Source organism: Chelonia mydas, chromosome 1, assembly GCF_015237465.2.
Source record: "Chelonia mydas isolate rCheMyd1 chromosome 1, rCheMyd1.pri.v2, whole genome shotgun sequence".
NCBI lineage: Eukaryota > Metazoa > Chordata > Testudines > Cheloniidae > Chelonia > Chelonia mydas.
This window is the reverse complement of record NC_057849.1, coordinates 324,995,756-325,018,982: the sequence shown is the minus strand read 5'-3', so window position 1 is coordinate 325,018,982 and position 23,227 is coordinate 324,995,756. Positions and strand designations below refer to the sequence as shown.

General features: G+C 39.6%; 1 protein-coding gene and 1 long non-coding RNA gene across 31 annotated transcripts in view; one reads left to right on the top strand and one right to left on the bottom strand.

The window, feature by feature from the left end:
- MAGI2 (membrane associated guanylate kinase, WW and PDZ domain containing 2) overlaps nt 1-23,227 on the top strand; it is a 1,127,025-nt gene that overhangs the window by 524,099 nt on the left and 579,699 nt on the right. The window contains exon 1 of one of the 29 annotated variants that reach the window (XM_043552256.1): nt 12,087-12,298. The exons of the other annotated variants lie outside the window; for them this stretch is intronic. The gene's annotated coding sequence lies outside the window, so the exon portion shown is untranslated. Of the gene's footprint in view, nt 1-12,086; nt 12,299-23,227 lie in introns of those variants that run through there. 29 annotated transcript variants of the gene reach the window in all.
- LOC119565077 lies at nt 1,308-4,667 on the bottom strand. Of its 2 annotated transcripts, XR_005223798.2 has the most exons (3): nt 3,237-4,666; nt 2,969-3,117; nt 1,308-2,238 (listed from the first exon to the last, which is right to left on the bottom strand). It is a non-coding gene; the product is annotated as an uncharacterized LOC119565077 (long non-coding RNA). The 2 variants fall into 2 exon arrangements; XR_005223797.2 differs by having other exon boundaries at nt 2,969-4,667.

The following is a 23,227-nucleotide window of genomic DNA, read 5'->3' as shown; positions in this document are numbered from 1 at the left end:
AGACACCAGGAGGAAGGTCCTATGGTGAGGATACAAAAGGTGTTGGGAGGAGGCCATGGGGAAGTAGCCCAGGGAGTTGTAGCTGTCACACAGCTGTTCCAGGAGGTACTTTAGACAGCTGCATTCCACAGGGCCCTGAGCTGGAACCCGGAGCAGAGGGCGGGCCCGGGTTCCCCCAAACCTCCCAACTCCTGGTCAGACAGAGGAGGAGTCGACCTGGACTGTGGGTTCAGAAAAACAGTCAAGCTGAGGGCTGCCGTGAATCTCCAAGGCGAGCAAATCTGCCAATAAGCGCAAGACCCACCAAGATAGAGGAGGAACTTTGTCACAATGTATATATGAACATATGACACAGCCTCATATTTAAGTATCACAATCCTTTTCCAATCTGGTGTTGTAGTCTGGCCCTTTTACTTTGGTACCGCAGATAACAACACACTCCTATTAGGGCAATTACAGTTACCACCTGTATTATCATTTGTAGTAGGTTGTGTGTTTTAAAATACTGGAATAGGTTTTATTACAGTGTGTCCCACAGTGCTATGTATATAAGAAGTAAAACAGAAATTTGAAGTAGTGACATTACAAGTGAGGCGTCTATATATACATTTCTTGTTATTAGTTACTACACAGTACTGTCCATCCATTTCTAGGTTACCCTTACTGCTGGTTGTCACCCTCTGGTCAGCGTCGCTGGGGAGGAAACAGGAACGGCGAGCTTCCCTGTTCCATTGGTTGCATTGCTCTGGATACACCAGTAGCTGACGTAGATCCAGTTGATTCTTATAGATGCTGTCTTCCAGATAATCTACTGAATGGACAGTAACGAATTTATCAAATATTGCTGTGTCAGGATTTACTATTGGTACCCAAACACTGAACAAGATTGTTTTGAATAACACGTGCCTCAGCTAGGATGCAGTGTCACTAACCCCAAATTATGACGGATACTAATAGGGAATTTGTTTATATAATTTGAGATCTTGTCAGTTTACCACTGTATTTTTCTTATACAGTGAGGACAATGCCAGTTAGGTGTTTATTACTAGTAAGATTAGGTGGTTTTCCTTTTTTAATATTCCCTAATGAGTTAGTTATGGTATTTACTATGTAACTTCCATAAGCAGCACAAATAACTTCTTTACTAATTTGTGTTTTCCTTGCCTTGTTGTTTGCTGCCATTAGTTTGTTAACTTTTACCTGTGTGTTGGTTAAACAGTTTAGCAATGTTATGCACATTGTAATACAGCACTAATACAGTTGCTTTTACACAGTAGCCAAATTCATCCATATTTCGATGCTAAAGATTTAAAGCCACTGGCACATAAACTCACTTTACTTAATAATATACAATTTAAATGACAGTTAGACCTGGACCAGCTCATAGTTTTTAGCTGATTGCCTACTTAACTGTCCATATATGGTAGACTCAGGTGTAGTTGACCAGTCTGTTGTTTATAAAGCACTTCATTATTTTTTCTTGATGTCTGGGGGTTTCTTCACTGTGAACGGATATCTTCTGGTGTTTTCAGTCTGTGGGCTGCAACCTTAAACAGCTTAAGTTGGTTAACATAATACATTTTTGCTTGCTTGTTGTACATTTCTCTTGTTTTCAGTAACCCAAATTTAATACACAGATTAACTTAGTTTGTTTACAGTGTAATAGGAACCAAGTCTTTTGTAACACCAGCTATACGTTTACAATTATTGTATAGACTTTCATTTTCACTTGAGGTGCATTACTAATATTTTATACTAAATATAATACATAACTGCTAAAATAGATGCTCACAATCTTCTGTGAGAGGGTATATTGCTTTCCCCTGCTGAGCACTCTGTTTTAGCAAGAGTTAGTTACAGAGTTTTTACCCAAGCTTTTTAGAGTTAATTTGCTTGTGATACCAATTCTGCTTTTGTTAACTGTTTAGAAGCGCAAACTATAACAGCCACTACTTCCCTTTAACAAAACATTTTATAACACAGTTGTATTTGGGAGACAAAAGTGGAAACTTGTTGAAATTTTTTGGTTAGTTATAAAATTTTGCAACATAACCAGACATAGTATATATTATTTTTTTACCATTTTGCTATAACATTCTTATAACTATATTTTAATACTTAATAAAGTTACAAACAAGTTTATAAAAACTCAAACAAAAATTTGACATTTTGCTAATATTACCTTTGCATTACTGTTGAGGTTTCTACTTCAGTTTTTTCCTTTCAATAAAAAAGCCCCTGTGATTAATCAGAGAAAAAAAATTTTGTGCGCAATTGCATTATTTGTTTTGGCAAAAATATATGCATTTGTATTTATAACTGAGGCCTTTTTGAGCTTTTTTTAAAAAATGGTTATTAATAATTTTATGATGGTTATATCCCAACCATAATATTAAAATAGTGTGGTACGACTTATATTTTCAAAAAAGTATAAAATTGCATTTTGTTGCAACAAAATTAAAAGAAAAAAGTAGTCACGTGACACATACAGCATAGAACACAGGACAACATACATGAAATACAAAACAATTAAAGATTAATGGCCTCAGAATTATATTCATAATTATGCAAGATAAAGCATTCAAACTTAGTTATTAAAGAAATTTAGTTTAAAAAAAGACAAATAAACACAAGTTAAGCATTTAAATAAGCAAGTTATTACCTTTGTATTTAAAACTTTAATAAGAATTGATAAAAAATCATATTAAGTTATGTATGTGCCCCCTTTGTTGTATTAATTTAAGGTTTTGTCCATTACTTTAAATTACTTTATTTCAAAACTCTGCTTTATGGAAATAAGGAAAGCCCATGTTTCAAATATTAATCAGTGGTTGGTATTAGAAGCAGAGTCTGCATTTCTGTTGCTTGGCAACCATATCTTCAATAAAGTTAGGAGTATTTCCAGCTGTTGCATTCCTAATGGGTTAAAAAGATTAATTTACGGACTTATTTAAAGTAAAGTTTTTACCTTGTTTTCTTTCTTTGTTTGTTGTTTTGTTCTGTTTTCAGTTGCTTCTTCTTTTTTGTTTTTTTAGCAATGATAGTTTCTGTAATAACCATAACTTTTAACTTTTAAAACAGAAAGCAGAAGTGAGGAGAGGTGGGGAGAAGAGCAATCTAGGAAGGGAGGAAAACTTGAGCCAAAAGAGATTAATTAACTTTATCAACATATCTTAAAGTACAGACAGCAGCAGTGAGTTTCGCAAACTGAGAGAGGATATAAAGTAAAATTTAACCTTTCTGTAAAATTATATGAGAAAGAAGGTTATATTATTAGCTCTGAGTGAGGCTCCCTGGATTAAGGCAGTTGGCAACCCATACCTCTGGTTTTTATCCTGACTCTGAGAGGAGAGTGGGGATTGTTACCTGCTCTTGCAAAATGTGAATTTGTTCCCCCAGTGTCTGTTGCTTTTGTCTGAGTGCCGAATGGATTGCAGGAGTGCCCTTGCCTGCTACAGTTAACTGTTTCTGGGCAACTCCATGTGTTAATGCATCAATTCTAGGTGTTAATCCACTGACTCTTGGGTTTTCACTTTAAAATTGGTTTTCTATCCACCCCCTCTGATCAAGTCACAGCTCTTGTCTTGTAATGTGCTCTGTGAACGGCTCCATTTTTTCCTTTATCTTATTTACCAATCCAGAGAAAGCATTGTTTACTACTTCTCCCTCCTGTGCACTTACTTTTCATATTCTGACAGGCACCAGTCTAGGTTGTGGTTTAAGTTTTACCAAAACTTGCTTTTATCGTATGGTGGTGGTTGCAATGCAGTGGCCCCTGCCCATGGGTTGTTAGGTGGCTGGTATGAGTCATTCCCAATGTCCCAATTGCAGCACCCATTCCAATTGTTCCATGTTACATTTTTTTATTTTGCTTGGAGAGACTTTTTCCATTTCTGTCCCATTCTTCAGGCACTATACAGGTACCTGAAGCCAGTTGTTGACCACCAATATTTATAACAGGGATGGCACTTCTCTTTTGTGCAGATTCTTTACAGCTGTTTCCAATGTTTTATTCTGTTCCTGTGCTTGCTGTAATGTATACTGTCTCTGAACTGCTTGCTGCCCTGCTAGGGGAGCAGGGGCATTCCAGAGCTCTGTTGCTTCTCTTTCTTCTTTTTACTCTTTTTTTCCCGTTAGTTGCCCCACCAATTTTGTGGCATGTGGGGCATTTCTTACTCTTATTTTCCAAGGCTACAGTCTCTGCCCTAGTCTCACAGATTCCATTCCATGTTTCTTCCCCACTATCTTTTTTAAATTCAAATGCACCTCCCTTGCTGGCACCCCAGCGTGACATCCATATCTTATCAAACTCTGTGGGAATGTGCAGGGAGGAAGATAAGGGGGTTCCCTAGCTTGTAGCTTTTCTGCCATGTTAGATCAGGATTCCTACAGAGGACAGCTCGCCTACTTACCCGATCAGCGGTCAGGGTCACCAGTGTCATCAGTTGTTGGCTGCATGTGTGTGTTCTCTCTGCATGCTGCACTGGCTCTGGCCAGATAGATAGCAGGCTCCAGTTGAAATGCTTAATAAGACCACAGACCCCATTCAGTAGCGAAGCTGCTCTGGCAGGTTTATTGTCAACAAAGCACGGTCCTAGTGCCCTGGATCAATGGTCACAGATACACTAACACAGGTATACTTGTTGCAATGGATTTAGCTGAGTGAACGGCAGGACTTTCTGTTCCCCCTCTCGGCTGGACAAAGATACCTCCTTTGTGACTCGTCATTTATACATTGATACAAACAAGTTACGTCTTGCCCCTCTGAGATGAAGTTTCCACCGTTTACCTTGTCCATGTTGGTTTGATCAAAACACCTCTATCCGTCACCCTGTCAACCTGACCTTATCTTTAAGAGGGGTCAATGAGACCCTGTACCATTTTTGGATAGTGTGTTTCCACCATATTTTTGTATTGAGGTGTTCTAATACTACCCTTCGGTAATGTGTTTACATGAATACTTAGTGCCTAGGAGTGCTTGCAACTCTAGCCATGTTCTTGCCAAGTTCAGACAGCGAATCTGCTAGCTGGCATGTTTTGTAAGAGGGCCTGACTTTTGCTAACTTTGCTTTTTATCAGCAAGGCCTGACTTCAGTTCAGGCTTTAAGCCTTATACTAGGCCTTTATAGCAGGCCTGATATCTCAGGATCTCCCCAAGGTAATCAGTACCTCCATTTTTACTCTGCCCTTTCTCAGGCAAATTCCTGTTGACTTCCTGGGATAGCTCAGTGGTTTGAGCATTAGCCTGCTAAACCGAGGGTTGTGAGTTCAATCCTTGAGGGGGCCATTTAGGGATCTGGGGCAAAAATTGGGGGATTGGTCCTGCTTTGAGCAGGGGGTTGGACTAGATGACCTCCTGAGGTCCCTTCCAACCCTGATAATCTATGATTCAGTAGACTACAATAGCTCGGGTACTAACCTTCCCCACTAGCTAGCCTACTGTGGGAGATTTTGCTTAGTGCACTTGATATAGCACTTCTGTTTTCTGTTGCAGATGTAGAATCCCATTATAAACAGAATTAATTTTAAACAAATTACACTCAAAAGAGTATAAAATTAAAAAAACTCCACTTAAATGGATTTTATACCATTTGATAATTCACTTAATATTGTTTTAGCATCATTGAAGAAAATAAACAGCATTTTTTTAAAATAAAAAATATGGTAAAGTAAAACTGTAACATAGATTGATTCCTTGTTTTTGCAGTTTGCTTTTTTGTATCTGTTTGGATTAGCATAATATAAATCTGAATTTTCACATTTTTTAAAAGACTTGGGTTAAACTCTTTGTTAAATGTTTCTCAAACCTAGAAAGGGAGATGTTATTAGTAGCTGTATAAACATAGGTACAATGGTGTAAATCAGAAGTTATTCCACTGGAGTTACAATTGTGTAAACCTGGGAAAAATCAGTCTCCTAGAGAAAGCGACATGCTCTGCCCTGAAGAGTTTATAATCTAAGTGTGCTTCTATACCCCCAAATTTAAGGTCTGTAATTCACCACGATGCAGCTCCACCACTGGTAGAAGTGGTGCAGTCAGCAGTGTAGACAGGACTAAGGTATTTTTACCACTGTGTCATCTAGCTCTTCTCTAAGCAAGGTTAGCTGACATGGAACTATAAACACCCAAGTCCTATCTATGTATGTTCACCCTCTACTGGTGTTGATACAGGTAAACCTGCAATGCTAGTGAGCACCCATCTCATTTGTCCTAGGCTAGACAATAGAGCAGGGCAGGAAACAACTGATTTTTTTTGCTCTGAAAACCATCATCAAAACCAAAGAAACTTCATTTTTGTCAAAATTTTTCTGACATTTTTATTTTGTCAAAAACATGAAAATTTACTTTTTCCCCCAAACATTTTCACTTAGTCAAAAAGTTATTTTTCATTTAAAAAACAGTTTGACAATTTTTTTTATCATCTTAAGTAGACAAAGACTGAAGGGTCTCATTTTGCAAGGTTCTGAATGCCCGCAGTGTATGTGTTCAGCATCTGGCTGGATCAGACACCAGATATCTTGAATATGCTAAGATGAGGTCAGTTGCTGACGTGGTACAGATATCTGTGGGGAGGTGAACATAATTTTGAACTCTTTCACTCACACACCATAAATGGCTAGCGGGAGATCATTTCTAAACAATTCCATCTTCTGTCATTCTTGCATGTGAAAATACAATAACGTGCTTTTCTGCATTAACGATAGTTGTGCATAATTCATAAACCCTTATTTTCCTGGCATTGGAGAGAGTCTACCCACCACATGAGTAGAGTCACAGATGGAGAAGGACATTCCCACACTAGCTTCAAATAAAATCTGTGTATCCATTGAAAATGTTTTTCAAAAGTAGGTCACCTACTGTGAGCTTGTGCAAGGTGGAGCTTTAATTTTTGCAATACAGTACCAATAATAAATGGTGTGCTTTTGCTAGACTAATTGTGTTGTTGTTTAATAAAGAGTACAGTCACTCTTTATACACTACTGTGCTCTGGAAAGAAGGGGAATTGGTGCTGTAATAAGAGGAGTGTGAGTCAATCAAGTGCCATTCAAAGTGGAGTTCCACAATGGGAGTGCACCAACAATAGGCATCCTGTGGATTCCTCCATTGTAATCCAGTTAAACTTCATTGAATTTCAGGGCGGGGGAGAGGCACAGAGGTGTGAATCTGCAGTGTTATGATACCATAGACTGTCTTTCCCAAAAGCACTGGAAACCAATTAAAAAACTTGATGTATTGAAGATAGCACACTTAATGAACAGACTATCGGGGAGCCAAATTATCTTCTCCTAGACATCACGTGTGTGCACACAGATATGTACACCCTTACAGAGACAGCTGCAACCATCCAAACATCCTCCAGGAATAAACCAGATATTTGTGAATCTGTAGTTATCCAGGGCAACAGTTTTCCTCTATTGGCCCATCTGTTTCAGTGGCAACCACTGAGACTTCTTCATACACTTAGCAGTTAGAGCAAGACATCCAGTCCCCACCGAAACAGATGTCCTATGCCACTTAGTGAATTAGCTGGCAGGAGCACTTCTAAAAATGAACCTTACATTTATATAATAGTTTCCATCCCAAAAGATCACAAAGATCTTTACAAACTGAACAAAGTTATATACAAACTATATATAGGGATGACTTTGTCCTCCATTGAAACACAGCAATCTCACAAGTAGCATGTGATAACTCTGTAACAGTGGATAGCGGTGTTATAAACTGTGTTGCTAATTGTTTATTCAAGTGTTCTACTGTGTTTCTGATTGATGTTTGTGATATTTTTATGTTTATGTGCATGTGAAATTGCACAGAACAATGAATGGATGCTGTCTTTTATATAAACCAAAATAAAGAAAAAGAAATAAGATCTTCCTGTGGTTTCAGTTTAGGTCAGCAAAATATACTGACTGGCACTGGACTTTAGCCGGGACACTAATTTTAGTACTCTTGCATTGGAAGAGAGCTATGGGATATTTCAATGACCAAAAATGGCCCAGACCTTATTTCTATATTTTCTGAAAAACTTCCTGTAGCACAGCACCCTGTAACCTCAAATTAGGTCTTGGTGTTAGCCCAGAGGTAAAGTATCATATACTGACTCACCAATTCCATCTCCATCAGCACCTGTTTTCTTTTATAGTGTTCCATTGAACTATTGATCTGGACTCCACATCATTGCTATCACATAAAATCAATACTGTCATTTTAGTAGGCTGGAATCCTAAATTTCCCCCGGCTCCTAGAAGGAACATCATCGGTTCTCTTTTTTCTCTTCTGCTCAATAGTGGTTTCAGTGATTCCTCTGGCCTCCTGTATTTGACAGGAGAGTGCCAGCAGCTCCAAAATATCTTTGTACTAAAATTGCTGATCAGCTCTCCGTTTCTAGTTCCTGTTCTTAGATCAACAAACCTGACAGCTGACTAATTCACTCAGCACTGAGGTCCCTACGGAATGCTGTCCCTACAATGGGTCACAGCTCATGCATAACAAGTGGTTTAGGATGTCCCTGGAGTAGGATTACCACCATACCCCTCTCCTGTTTCCTTTGGGCAATATGTGTCCTCTGGGAGAACAGTCTCTGAGTTCCTGCAAGCATTAGGGAGTCTCGTGAAGGATGCATAATCGAGGGTGTGTGGACCCACTAAAAGAACTGGCCGAAATTTGACCTAAAGTTGTTACTCTAAATGACTGTAACTTACGTGCAACAAGCAAGAAGTGTAAATTAAAGTAAGCTGAGAGCTTCTTTACCTTATATTTTTCCAGCTCTTCTGTGTATAAGCTACATGCACTTAGGCCATGTCTACACTTACTGGGAATCGACACTGCTGCGATCGATGCAGCGGGGGTCGATTTAGTTGGTCTAGTGAAGACCCGCTAAATCGACTGCAGAGCACACCAGTCGACTCCAGTACTCCACCGAAATGAGAGGAGTTAGGTAAGTTGACAGGAGACCATATCCCGTCAATGCAGCGCAGTGTAGACATCGCAGTAAGTCCACCTAAGCTATGTCGACTTTAGCTACGTTATTCACATAGCTGGAGTAACATAATTGAGGTTGACCTACCCCAGTAGTGTAGACAAGGCCTTAGATTCCCTCCCTCTTCAGTAGAGTTTGTATAAACAAGTCTGAGTGTAACAGAACATTCTAACACCTCTTTATACATCACTTCTCAATTTGGCTCATAGGCTTATAAATTGCACTCATCTTAAGAATAACGAAAAAGGAAAACCTTCATGTCTGTTTGGTGCATGAATTCACACAGACTTAATAAACATACTTACATGAGATCCCCTCTTTCACACTCATTGGACATAATTTCAGTTTCAAGCATGTACATGTACCTTTTTGACCTGAATATAAACTAAATTGAAAAAAAAGTTCCATAACTGTTTCTTAAGAATAAATCTAGTCATCAGGCTGCTGTATATTGTGAATAAAATAGAGACCTTTATTGGAATTTTATGGCTGATGTGTAATTGTTTATAAAATAATACTATTCTTGAATTAGCATTGCAAATATTGAGACAATTTCTATAACAAAGGTGCCCATCAAGCATTGTTAATGTGGAGTGTCTCAGTAATTTGGTAACATTTATATATTGTTGCTGAAGTCAGAGCTCTAACTTTTAATACCATATAATTTTAAAGTACTGCTTTTGCCAGAAAATCATCATATTTCGCTAAAGGGATCACAGATCTACAGCTCTAATGATAAAGGAATAGTGTGTGCACTTATTGATTAGCTAATATGAGTGGATGCAGATTCTTAATTTGATTAGCATTACTACACAGTATTTTTGCAAAATATAATACCTATATGCCATGAAAGAGATTTTCTATGGTTTTTGTGGTTCTTTTAATGTATATTTTTATATGTTATTTTTTAATGGGAGGCAAACCTCCAGTTGACTCTAGTGGCAGCAAGATAAGACCCCCACACTTTTGTATTTATTAGAAAGTCAAACTTCCTTACTTCTGTAATCTTGTGGGACAACCTAGATGTTGTTGGAGGTTTTATGGGAAGTTATAAAACAAATGTTTTGTTTCTAAAAAATCCAAAGCAATTTTGTATATATGTTTTATATAGTCCACATGGCCAGGTAGGCATTTTGTAAAACCTATGCTGGGGAAGGAGAAATGGGTGCCCTACATGACCTCTAGGGCAATGAATGGCAGGGGGATCTGGGAACCCAGGGGGTTTGCAGAGTTCCAAAGTTCTGCAATGCAGGAAGAAACAGGAGGGCCAAGAGACCCTGTGGAGCTCCTGAATTCTGTGAGGCAGTAGTTTCTGGATGGAGTTGGGAGCCTTGCAGAGTTCATGGGTGAAATCCTGCCCCATTGAAGTCATAGCTGAGCCAGGATTTCACCCCAGGAGCTTTCTCAGACACTTGAAGCGAGGGGAAGAAATGATCCTGTGGACTTCCTAATTCCACATTGCAGAGAAAGGCATCTGGAAGATAGGAACTCTTAAGGTCTGAATGCTAGAGCAAGGCAGAAAGGAGATGGGGTCATTGCAGAGCTCCTAAATTCTAGATCACAGAAGGCTGGGGGAGCAGATTACCCTATGGATCTCCTAAACTCTGGATTGGCACTGTTTCTTTAATGAAATAAAGTAAGAATACTAACATACAAAATTTTTAAATTAGGGCTGCTAATTTATACCAAGGCAATTTACAGTTAAAAATACCTCAGCATTTAAAAATAGAGTTGCCCACCATCCATCATATAGCAATGTACTTATATTACAGTAACAGTCGCTGTATGGAAAGTAAGAAATAAAAAGGTGATGTCTTTGGGTAATCCTGGATGGAAGAACTAGAGGGATGTTCTATGGACCTCAGGTGATGGAAAAGTGTTTATTTTAATGTGAAAATTCATATGTCATATTATCAGTGCATATTCTGTTTGGTGGATGACTGCAAGAGGGTTTCTAATCTAGAAGCTGATACTGTATTGGGATATGAGAGCAGACTTAGGATGTTTCGGGAAGATGCAGTGTGATATGATTCACGTGTATGCTTATTTAAGGCACTGTATGAATGGTGAGTGTGTTTGAATATTTACTTTTTCTTAATTCTGTATTTCTATACTTTTAAATGTTTAGTGGTTTTCTCACATTCCTTGGCATTCATACATAGTAGCAACCTGGGATGAAATTTTGGCCCCAATGAAGTCAATGACAAAACTCCCATTGACTTCATTGGGAGCAAAATTTGACCTTTAATTTGAAGTTGACAAAGTCTTTGTCATTTATAGATCTGTTGACAATATCTTGTATGTAAGTGAACCCTAACTTTACAAAGGTTCTGGGGAACCTCTGACATCTTGGTAATATTTGGGACTTAGATAATCAGGGTCTTCTCTCTTGCAGAGATTCTAAGTTCCTAGGACCTGTGTTCAGTGACATTCTGGGGGACATAAACAGCAGTTAAGCCAGAGTTTGGACCCTTTGGGTCAAAATACATGAAATTATTGCAGAATAATTTGAGTCAAGGACAAACCAGCATTATAGATTTTTTTTTAGTTGGATGATAGAATGTTTGCTGTTTAGATATTAAATACACTTTCATTATATTGATTTATGATTGAGCTTGTACTTTTAAGTATTATGGAGTTACATGATATGCAACCATGCAGGATTATTAACACTGAAAACTTAAATTACATTTCTTTACACCATACTAGCTTGTGTTGATTGCTAAGGGGGAATTCAAAAGCAGAAAAATGCCTAATGATCTCCTGAGAGCTATATTTTCTTCCTTCTTTGTAATGTAAATGGATATTTTGAAAAAACAAAAAAACCAACAAAAAACAAAAAAACCCCATCATAGATCAAACACTCCATCAGCATCCTTTCTGCTTTTAACAAAAGGTCACCTGACTGCCACCTAGAGATGCCCTTTTTACTCATGAAATCCAGAAGTACTAGGTACGAATGGATACAGAATAGGGCATCATTGCTGAGAATGTAAATGACCCTGACTGAAGGAGAGTGGAGTTAGGCTGCTGGTGGGGGTGGGGAAGGTGGGGGGAGAGAGAGAGAGAGACACGCACACAGTGGGAGTGCTGCTTGCTTCATCTTTTGAGAGGAGGGAAAACAAAAGAGCTCAGCTGCAGTTTTGTGTTGCTGTGTCTGGCTTAAACAGAAAATTCTAGACATCTGTGCTGATAAATCAAATCACAGCTGAAACTGTTTCTATCAGGAAGATTATTTTCTCCCCTCAGAATGGGTTGGATCAATACAGGTGGTTTGCAGATTATGAGAAGACAGACTGGCTGAGAATCATGGAAAGGTGGGATAAGACTCTGCCTCTTTTTCTGCTCCCCCCCCCCATTCGTAGAGTAGTGTATCCGTGAGCAGGGACCTGACAAGTGGACAGTTTAAAAGCTTAGGTGGGTTTTTAAATCCCACAAAACAAAATCAGAATTAAAGGCACTACCATATTCGACCAGATGTTGAATGGAAACTTGAGCTGAGTCTTACTTGGCTTACAGAATTCCTGTGTGTTGCTTTGGATGTTGTCTTTGTTTGGAATAGTTCCTGTAGGAAAGAGCCATAACATAAGACAAAATGCATGTTTATTCACAAATTGTGAGATGACTGTTTTGATGCCATTAAATTTTGGCCAGGGTGACTGCAAGTGGAGGCTATCATTCTTGTGTGTAGAGAAATAAAAAGAAAAGGAGTACTTGTGGCACCTTAGAGACTAACCAATTTATTTGAGCATAAAAAGAGCTGTTGACTTTTTGAATTTCTTGTAATGCCGGCATGATTAGAAGTTGAGTTGCAATTATTGGTGTACATTGTCTGAATTCTAACAATAGGCAGTTCAAATAGAGCAAGTGTGAATGGTTTTTCTTCAGCAGTGCCAAATGCATCTTTTGCATTTCATTAAAAGCAACTGATTTACTGAGAAATTCCTAAAAAATAATACGGGATAAGGAGGGAAAGGAATTAATGTTTCAGAGTTTTCATGTTCACCTTAGTATAAATAGTTGTATTAAGATGCCTACATTTCTAAAGCAAGTCCCAGTAATTTCTCATTTCTCTTGCTGTGCAGATGCATTTTCTTTTGTTCTTTAATATGTTTCCCCCTCTCTTTTAGAACAAAAAACATTTCCTGCTTTTTAATGGTATCAAGAGACTTGTATACAAATTACCCATTTTGCACAGGTTTATTCTCATTCATTCCTAAGAAAACTGCCTTAAGGTATTAAGGAAGGGGGGGGGGGGCTTGACTGATGTTTTAAGAAATATTGAATTCATATGATTTAAATCACACATAGAAGCATATATTTAGCTCTAGCCGGAATTCAGTTCCCTGTCATGCGAAATGTCCAGACCATAGCAGGGAGATTCTTAGCAACCAATAAATCAGATTTGTAATGGGCCCTTTAAAATGTGTCTGTGAGGGGTGACTGGCTGGGTCCCCTTTGGCCAAATTAAGATGCAATCTGACAGTGCACTAGCAGCTGTGTGCTGACATTTTCCTCATGAACCTAGTGAAAAATGGCTCCATATCTTGTCTCTAGTCCTGAGAAGATGGTCTCTGAGTAGCCGTGCATTTTTTCCTCTATTGTTGTTTGTCCTAATCACCATTCTTGCTGATAGTGTCTGACTGGTTCATTTCAGTTTGCTTGCTTTTAAAACTTGGCTCAAAGGGCAGAAGTAGTAGTTGGTAGTGATTGTCTTACCTGGAGTCAATACTACTTCCTAGACAAAAAATGTTTATCACAAATGGGTTGCATAAATACTGTTAATAGTGATCCTTCTGTCAGTTTAAATGAGGTTAATAAGTGGGCTGAAATGCATGTGTGTCAGACAGAGTACCACCCATTATAAAGGAGGAAAATGCCAGCCAGTAGCTAGTGAAAATTGACAGGTATAACCACAAATCCTTGGAAGATAATCCATTTCTGAAAGGATAAAACTACCTTTGTTGAAAAAAGTGTGTGCTTATTCAAGGGAAAAGCCATATTCAAATACTACTTGACAATGGGGGGTGGGGAGAGAAGAAATGTGCCACTTTTATTGTACTACTGGAGTGATTATTGAAGAAATTCCTGTATCAAATAGTTTATTGAGTATGCCATAGCAGCAGCACTTGATGTATCTGTATTAAAGCTTCAGTTTATAAAAGCACTGGGAGCAGGGCAGAGTGAGCTTCCATCAATTCTAAGGCCAGAAGGGAACATTGTGATCATGTAGTCAAATCTCCTGTATAGCACAAGCCATAGAACTTCCCCAAAATAATTCCTAGCAGAGCGTCTAATCTTAATTCGAAAAATGGTCAGAGATGTAGAATTCACCACAACCATTGAGAAATTGTTCCAGTGGTTAATTACTCTCACTGGTAAAAATTTATATCTTATTTCCAGTCTGAACTTGTCTAGCTTCAACTTCCAGCCATTGGATCATGTTATACCTTTCTCTGATAGATTGAAGAGCCCATTATTAAATATTTGTTCCTCATGTAGGTACTTATAGACTGTTATCAAGTCACCCCTTCACCTTCTCTTTGTTAACCTAAATAGATTGAGTTCCTTGAGTCTGTCACTGCAAGGCATCTTGGAGAAGCACAGTTACTCTGTGCGTGTGTAAGAAAGAAGGTGATAGAGTTGGCTGTGTTTCTCTGTAACAACCTATGCCATCTGATTCATCGAGTGGCATTGGAGTTGGTTCGTGAAGAAGCTGCTTCTTTAAATGTTTGCCCAGTGATAAGGTGTTTTAACACGAGCTACCAGTACAAAAGTAGGGAAAATGTGGTAGAAAGGGTGGTTGGAAGAAATGATGAGTAATATGGATAGTCTCTAGCAAACACAGCCAATGTTGTTTTTATGAATGCCTGATAAGGTTGCCTCTGAAAAAATTACAGAAAATACAAAACATAGGCACTTTATCCACATTTTAAAGTAATAGTTTCTACGTTATTACAAATATGATTGACAGTAAGAAAGCAATAATTTTAAAAGCGTCTATCCTAGAAATACAAATGTTGTTCCATTTACTTGGTATAAGAGACATTATCTTTCAGGTGGTGTTTAGAAACCATGTTGTGTCAAATGGCTATAAAAATCCCCAGTTGTTACTTGCCAGTCTATTTAGATTAATTTTCATAGAACTAAAAGCTTGGGGATGCTGTTTAATTCTGCTTTTTCAGGAGAATGGTGGATATGGAATTTTAACACTGCTGCAGAACTGATTATTGCTTTTATAAACGTAGATAATTTGACCACAGTAAATGGCCTGCTTCATGGAAAGTGACACAATTACACTGTAGAAATGTAAAAAGAAAACAGACAATACATCTGAAAAGCCTTCTCCAAACTCATCAGAGAAACAGCAATGTCAATATGAAATAGACCAAATAAATGGAGTTAAATGGTTTGAGGGGTACAGAGAATCCAGATGTCTAATTTAGGCTGATCATATTTGTAAAGCAGGACAGCTCAGCTGGAGTTTTGGAAGCTTGACCAATCAAGTTTGATTTCCAGATGTGTGTGTTGATAACCCTGAACAGTGAAATGCAAATGCTGAGTAGGAACAGATTAGCTTTCAAAACTACCCATATTTAGAGAATCTGCATTAAAAGATTCAGCAAAGGCAAAGAAGAGGTTCTGGAGGAAAAGGGAATGAACACAGTCCAAATGAAATAGACAAGTCCAAATTATGGACTCTGGTTATCACTGATGTAGTTCTAATGAACGATTGTTTTGAGCAGGCATTCACAATCAAAATCTGATCTCAGAAATGGTACAAGATTTTTGACACATTTTTCCCTTATTAAATAAAAAATGGACAGGAACTTTTCTTGTAATGCACTTTTTTGGGACATAGCATAGAAATAAGATGGTGGTGCTACAGAGATTTAATTTCTGATGGTCACGCTCTACAAGCTATGTTAGCACATCCTTTGTTGTTAAACACAGGCCCTGATTCTCCTCTCATTTACACAGGTGTAAATCATGAGTGACTCCACTGAAGTCAATGAAGTTATAATAATGTGAGAGGAGAGACAACTCCGTACTTTCAAAGGCTACAAGATTTTATATTTAATTGAAACTGTCAAAGTGGCAATTGTCTGTGTTTTACCTGGTAGACTCAATAACAGTCCACCAATTTCCATTTTGTCTGCTATCTTCAGAGCAAATGCCCTTGCAAAAATCGTATGTTCCCTGATTGCAAGATGAGTTGAAACAAACATTAGGGACCAAATTCTGCCATCAGTGATGCAATTGTACTTTTTTGGGAATAAATTACACCAATGTAACAATCACAGTTTGGCCACTAGAATAAAGAGACAGATGTGATCAGCAGAATTTTCAAGAATCTGTAAATTTTATAAGAGCATCTCAACAATTCCTGAGCCTTTACTCTCACATACAGTACATTCCAGCCCTGTGAGCCTTTATCCCCTTTGGCTTTAAAGGATGCTGAATATAACAGATGAAAGTTGGAAGACAGATCTCTCTCTGTTAAGCATTGTGGACTTTATACTTTTTAAAAGTTCTTTTTCTTAATGTACTGTACCATATGATATAAAGTAAGTTATTTCCTATAGCTGGGTCTGGCATTTACAGGGCATGCTCAAGTATTAATGATCTCCCATTATTTAGTGAAAAGTAGATCACCACCACCAATGGTAGCTTAAAATCAGGCTGGTTAGCTCTGCTGATCTGAGTTTAACACATCAAAGAGGACCACAGTTTGTATAATGAAAACTGTTTTGATCAAAAAAGTATGTCAGGTTTTCTTCAGCTGGCCTCAGCTTTTCATGTCTATCCTAACCCAACTTCTCATGCACTCCCAGAAGCCTGACCCTACACAATCCTCTCTGGTTTGCTGTGATCAGCCGTCAATGACTTTCCCTCACTGCATACGTTCATGCTTCTCCTACTGTGAGATCTGCTTCCCCCTACTGTTCTTGTCCTGATGAAGTCAAAGCTGACACTAGCTACGTGGGTTGTGTGGAGAGCATGTCTGAGAGGTCAGGAAGCTTTCTGAAAGTGGGGCGGTGTGGAGCAAGATGTGCTTCAGAAGAGTATCTTAGCTTACTGTACCTCCCTGAGCCCTAGTGTGGCACTCCTTCTCAGATCTGTCTACAGATGCTTCGCTAGTGTTTTAAGTTTTAAAACTGCTGGAGGCAGTGGGAAGGCTAAATGACTTTATCCAGGCCCACTATGACCATCCAGAATTGTATCCTGACTGGACTTAGCGTTGGATGAGCTGCACTAAAGAAAAAGTAGGATTGTTAGGGTTTAGAGCAAAACTCTCACTGGCTACAGCAGGAACAGGACTGAACTTTAGGCTAGAAAGAAGAGCTGAGCTTATGGAGGGAGTGGAGAAGCTTCTCTTTGCTACCTTTCCTGGCCCAAGGACATAAGGGAGTGGGATTGAGAGCTTTTGTTTTTAGCCATATTTAGCCTTAAACCTTCCTCATCTCACTGGGTTTTGCTAATTATTACACGATAAATAAAAACCATGCCCATGAACAATTCCTTAGTCTACAAGAATTATGAATTAAATCTTTGCAGCCAACATCACTGACAGAATTATGTATAACCTAAAGGTGGTGGAATATAAGTAGGCATGGTCATGAGAAGCATTATGGTAGAGAGCACAGCCTAATAAAAGCTCTCTTTCCTAGTCAATCTATGATTTCCACTCAAATAAATACATGGTTCTTGATGTTCAGTGTGAAAAATTACTGCAACTAGAATGCTCAGAAATAGATGATTTAAGGAATAAATACATGTACTAGATAATAGGAAACAAAGAATGCTTGAAATCAGTTAATAAATATTTAGGTATTTTGGGGGTCTGGATTGCTTGGAACACATTGATGGGATATGGAGCTTTTCTCTTCTCTCTTGATCGTGAAGTGGGCCATCTGTTAAGTAACCCAGGAATATGAGAGAGCATTGTTCCAGTGCTTTGAACACTACATTGGCTCTCCAATACCAAACCCCGGGTGTCTGGCCTAAGACTTCAGAACCCTTCGTGAGGTAGGTCAAGGTTGTAAAAGGGACTGCCTCTGTGTCTGTGAATCAGGATGATATCTATGATCACCAGGAACCTTGGAGCTGACAATGTTTAGAGTGAAACTTGAAGGAGGCAGAGCCTCTTCAGTGTAAGGCTCACAATATGAAATTCCCTATTGTCAGAAACGTACCACTCCATGCATTTTCAGAGCAAAATGTAAAAGCAGCTTTCCACCAAAAGGAGCCATAAAGAATGGTTCAGCATCCCTCCCCCAAAGATAAGCATTCAAAAATAGTCGAACATGTTATATATATCTTAACTGCTGTAACCATGTAGTACAGGGAGAAGTAGATAATACAATCCTTCAAGTGGATTGTGGCTTTACCTAATTTGGTTGGAACCAAATACAATGGTGGTACATGTGTTGGAAATACCTGGATAGATTAAATAAGTTACTAATTGAGATCCAGAGTGATCAGAAAGTCCACATCATTTTATGGCCCCAGTGAGCTCATGATCTTGGTCAGTTTCCTAATGAACATGTGTCCACCATGATTCAGACCCAGGCCACTAAGGGTCTCTCTGTGTGTATTTTCATAGGTATTGCCCGTACTTCCAGACTGCCTCTGTTAGCCCCTCTTACATTGTTGCATCTTATCTGGAAGACAAAGTGGAGCTGTCATTTGAGGAGCAGAGTTGTGGAGTGAGAAGTAACCAAATGTCAGGGATGATACCTTTGCCTTGCTTGCTTCCATACCCTGTACTAAACTAACCCTGTAAACCTTTAAGGATAGCTGTTTTTTCCAACCATCTGTTTTTACAGCTCAGTCCTTATTCTGCCCTACAGAAAATAGAAATGGGATCTGTCTTGACACTGACACTGAGCTTTCTGCGCTGATTCTTTTGCTGGGGTGTTGGAGTTTTAAACCCTTAAAAATTGGCACCTTTGTTGTCAGACATGTTGTGGAGTAGTGGGAATGGAGAATCAACCACCCTGCCACCCTGAGTGTTGGGCTCTCTAAAACAGGTTGGGGCAGGCTGGTCGGAAGTGTCCTGTTGTACTATTCTGTTCTGTAAATTCAGCAGGTACAGTTATAACCTTGAGACATTGGGAGCTAGGACATTCTGTAATTATTCTCTCCGACTGGGGCAGTTACTGCCTATTACAGTTTTAAAGTCTCAGGAAGTAGGTTTGCTGCTGCTTCCAGGTGTTCCCAACAAAATGTTGATCATTTTAATTTACTTATTATAAAATGTTCTGTGACTATTGTGGAAGGGACTATATCAAGGCATTTTGTTGCTGATACACAGAAGTCTCCAATTCCCAATACCATCAGTTTACCTTCACAAATAATATTTTTTCACTCATGTTGCTCCTTTCTTCAGAAGCTGTCAAAGTGTTTTACAATGGTGGGTAAATTATTTTACAAATTAGGAAACCAAGGCACAAAAAGGGCCCAAGGTCACACACAGCAATTCAATGGCAGAGGAGGAAATAGAAGCCAGGTCTCCTAATTCCCAGTCCTATGCTCTAACCATTAGGATCACTGCCTCCCCTAGGACTCATTATATTCCAAATAGAGAAATAAAATTAGGGCTGTTGGGCTTTTTTGCACCTGAAGAAATTTAGAGGCACTCAGATATGTCAGTTGTTCATACTATAAAAAAGGTACTTTGCTGAATTCAGATTAATTTTCCAAAAGAAAACCCTGTACAGTGACCTTATATAGATAAATAGAGAGGACAATAGTGGAGAGACAGACACACACAACTCTAGTTCCTTTGAAATAATCCAATAGTTTCATCAGATAGAGAAGTTCATCAAATATTTGCTACCACAGTTCTTTATAACAGCTCTTTGCCATAACCTTGAGTAGAACACGTCAGCTCACTGGAAGTGCTGGGAGGCTTTGTGCCTCACAAACAAAGAATCCCTCCTAGAGCTGCTGTGAGAGCAGGGAGAGCATGCCCATAGTTACACACCTCCAGGGGAATGCAACATATATCTCCTTCAGGCGGAGAGTGGAGGATTGTAGCTGTGGCCAGCTCTTCTACCTCTCCCTTTATGCAAGGGGGAAGTCCCTATGTGCATAAAACTTTCTTAGATGCCTACATGGACTGGCCAGAACTTGGTTCTTAAGTAGTAGTGGACACACCTTGCCACCCTTATTTTGTCCCTTTTTAGGAGGAGTTCAGTGCAGAATTCTGTTGATGCAATGTTATGGATAAGAATTCAAATGCACCAGAGTTAGCAAGTTCAAGCTTGTACAAATAGAAGGCATTGTCCTAGTCTCCTTCCACATAAAGTATTGTGTGAATTATTCCATATTAACTTCTACACATATATATGGCTGTAGTTGCTTTGGGGACCATATATTTTCATTAGTCTCTGCTTTGTGATGGAGACTTTAAACGCAGTCTCTTGCCATAACAGGTTTTTCATTTTATATATATATATATATATATTTTTTTTTTTTTTAAAAGTGTGATCACATGTTTATTTCAAAGCACAGTGTGAGATAGAAATGATCACACATTGACATAGACACGTCAATGCTAATTTCAATGTGTGGAAATACAGATATACATGCCCACCAATGTGTGTATAACTAGAACTCTTCACGTCAGTACGTTTATTTCCCTCACTGTATGTGTAACAATGTCATGTACACCCACATTGGCTTGCAGCTCCATTGTTCATGGGCCAGATTTCTTCAAGTATGTCAAAGGCTCTTGTCATCACTTGGGGATACTTAATGCTTTTTTCAAGTTTTAAAAGTGAAAAGCTTCAAGTTTTGATTACTGGAGCATAAAAATCTGAACATTTGCTTCATTTGTGGAAAAACACCTTGTTTGTGTGTTATGTCAAGACAACTCAAATCCTGGACAGTATTAAGACAGTATTATTAGACCAAAAAGGAACAAAAAGCAATTACCTTTGGGCAATTATTTTACAAAGTTATAAGTTTCTTAAAACTGAAAATGTCTCATCAGCTGTAACTCCTGCAACCATGTAATGCATTTACAGATCCACAGCCCATCTGTTCCAGTAACATTCTCATCTTATTTTGTCGTACACACATTGTTGCTTATTGCAAATAAATGTTGATAGTAATACATTTCGGCCAGTCAGTTCAGGGTTTTTGTTTTTGGGTCATATTTTGTTTGTTGTTGATTTTTGCTCAGCCTCATTTTCCACCCCAGAAAAGTGAATGTGGGGCCAGGTCAAATGACCAATTTTAGTCTTTGAACGTATGTTAATTTTCAGTGAGGTGCAGTCCCTGTTTTTCCCTAGAGGCCCAACATTCTCCTGAGCATAGCTATCTGTGTGCCTAGCCCTGCTCTCATTGCAGTCAAATGAGAGCAGAATTGTGCCTTATATCATGAGGAAGTGTTGTGAGCAGCTGCTACTGTATCAGAGAGGGCAGCAGAGGCTGCTGTCTGCAGAGTACAGAACAGGTTCCTGTTGATTCTTTGTGTATGTGGTGAGAGAGAGAGAGAGAGAGAGAGAGCATACAGCAGGAGCCACAAAGGGTGAGAGAGACTGGAGTAAGGAATAAGAGAGAAAATAGGCAGAAAGGGAGTATACAACAAAATTAAGTGGAAAGTGCGAAGGAGAAATTATACCAAGGTAAAACAGACAAGGGATTCCTCAGCTGCAGCCTTAAGGCAGCAGAGACAGGAATCTGGCCCACAAAGCTCTTCCTTTACTTGTCCAGAGGAAAATTTAAAAAACAAACAAACCCATATTTGGTTTAACAACAGTTCATCATCATGTGAAGACATGAGGCACCTTAGTTTTTGCTCCCCCGTCTTCTGGGAATCTGTAATAATCTCTGTCTATCTCCCAGTCCAATTTCTGGTTACTGATTATCCCAAGTACTACAGTCCCACAAAACGAACACCCAGATATTATGGCGATAGGTGCACTGGAGATGGATGGATGCCCTGTATACTGTCAAAAAACAGTCCAAAAGGAAAAAAAAAAAAAAACCTTGGGCCAGGGTGTGCCATTTCATCTGCATGTGTAATGTCTCAGCTGTGAGTAGATCTCTCCTCCCCAAGCAGAAAAGAGGTGGGGTCAGCTGCATCTATGGCAGCATCAACCCTTTTCCTGCACCCCATGCAAAGCTCTCTGCGCTACAGATCTGGGGATCTGAACTGGAAGAGAGTTGTTAAAAAGTGGTATCCAGTGGTTTGAATACGGTTCAATCCCCTTGCACCCAGTGAAGAGTCCAGAAGCAGTACTACATTTGCTCTTCTCCTTTTCCCCATGCATACACCTCCCATCATCACCACCACTGTCATGGGGATGCCTCTCTGGGACAGCCACTGTCAGGAAAGATCCTACAGAATCTTTTTGTCAGACTGAGATGACAGAACCAGAGCTGTTTCTCAGGCACAGGGCTCCTGCAGATCCCTGAAATCTCCACCTATCTTGGGCTATCGGTAGAAGTAGAGTTTGTGGACCAGACCCTCACTTTCTTCCACAACAGAACAAGCCTCCCACCCTTCCCTCCTTCTCTCTGTTTTCTCTCTCCTATTGAGGAATGCAGAGGAAACTATGTGAGGGGAACCAGAGGCTGCTCAAGATAATCTAGGCAAAATTTCAGAGTGCTGTCCCGCCTCCTCACAGGACTAGGGTGGCAAATTTGAGCTGGCTGCCCTCTGTCATGACGGAGGAGCAGCTGGACAAATTTGAGTGAGTGCTATTGCAGCCTAGCATGCAGGGTCACAACACCACTCAAATATGGGTTGGCTGCCCTTCCGTTATGACAAAGGTGTAGCCAGGCCAAATCTGCTGGCATAGGCAGCTGCCCAGAAATTTGCCACTGTCTAGGGTGACCAGGTGTCTGGTTTTCAACCAGAACACCCGGTCAAAAAAGGACCCTGGCGGCTCCGGTCAGCACTGCTGACCGGGCTGTTAAAAGTCCGATCGGCGGTGCTGTGGGGCCCAGGCAGGCTAGTCCCTACCTGTCTTGCGGCAACACACTGCACCCCAGAAGCAGCCAGCAGGTCCGGTTCCTAGGTGGGGGAGCCCTGGGGCTCTGTGCGTTGCCCCCGCCCCAAGCACCGGCTCCACAATCCCATTGGCCGGGAACCAGCTAATGGGAGCTGGGTGAGGCAAGGTCTGCGGGTGAGAACAGCATGCACCATGGAGCCTCCTGCCCCCTCCCTCTTCCCCCCTGCCTAGAAGCTGGACCTGGTGGCTGCTTCTGGGATGCAGCGTGGTGCCCCA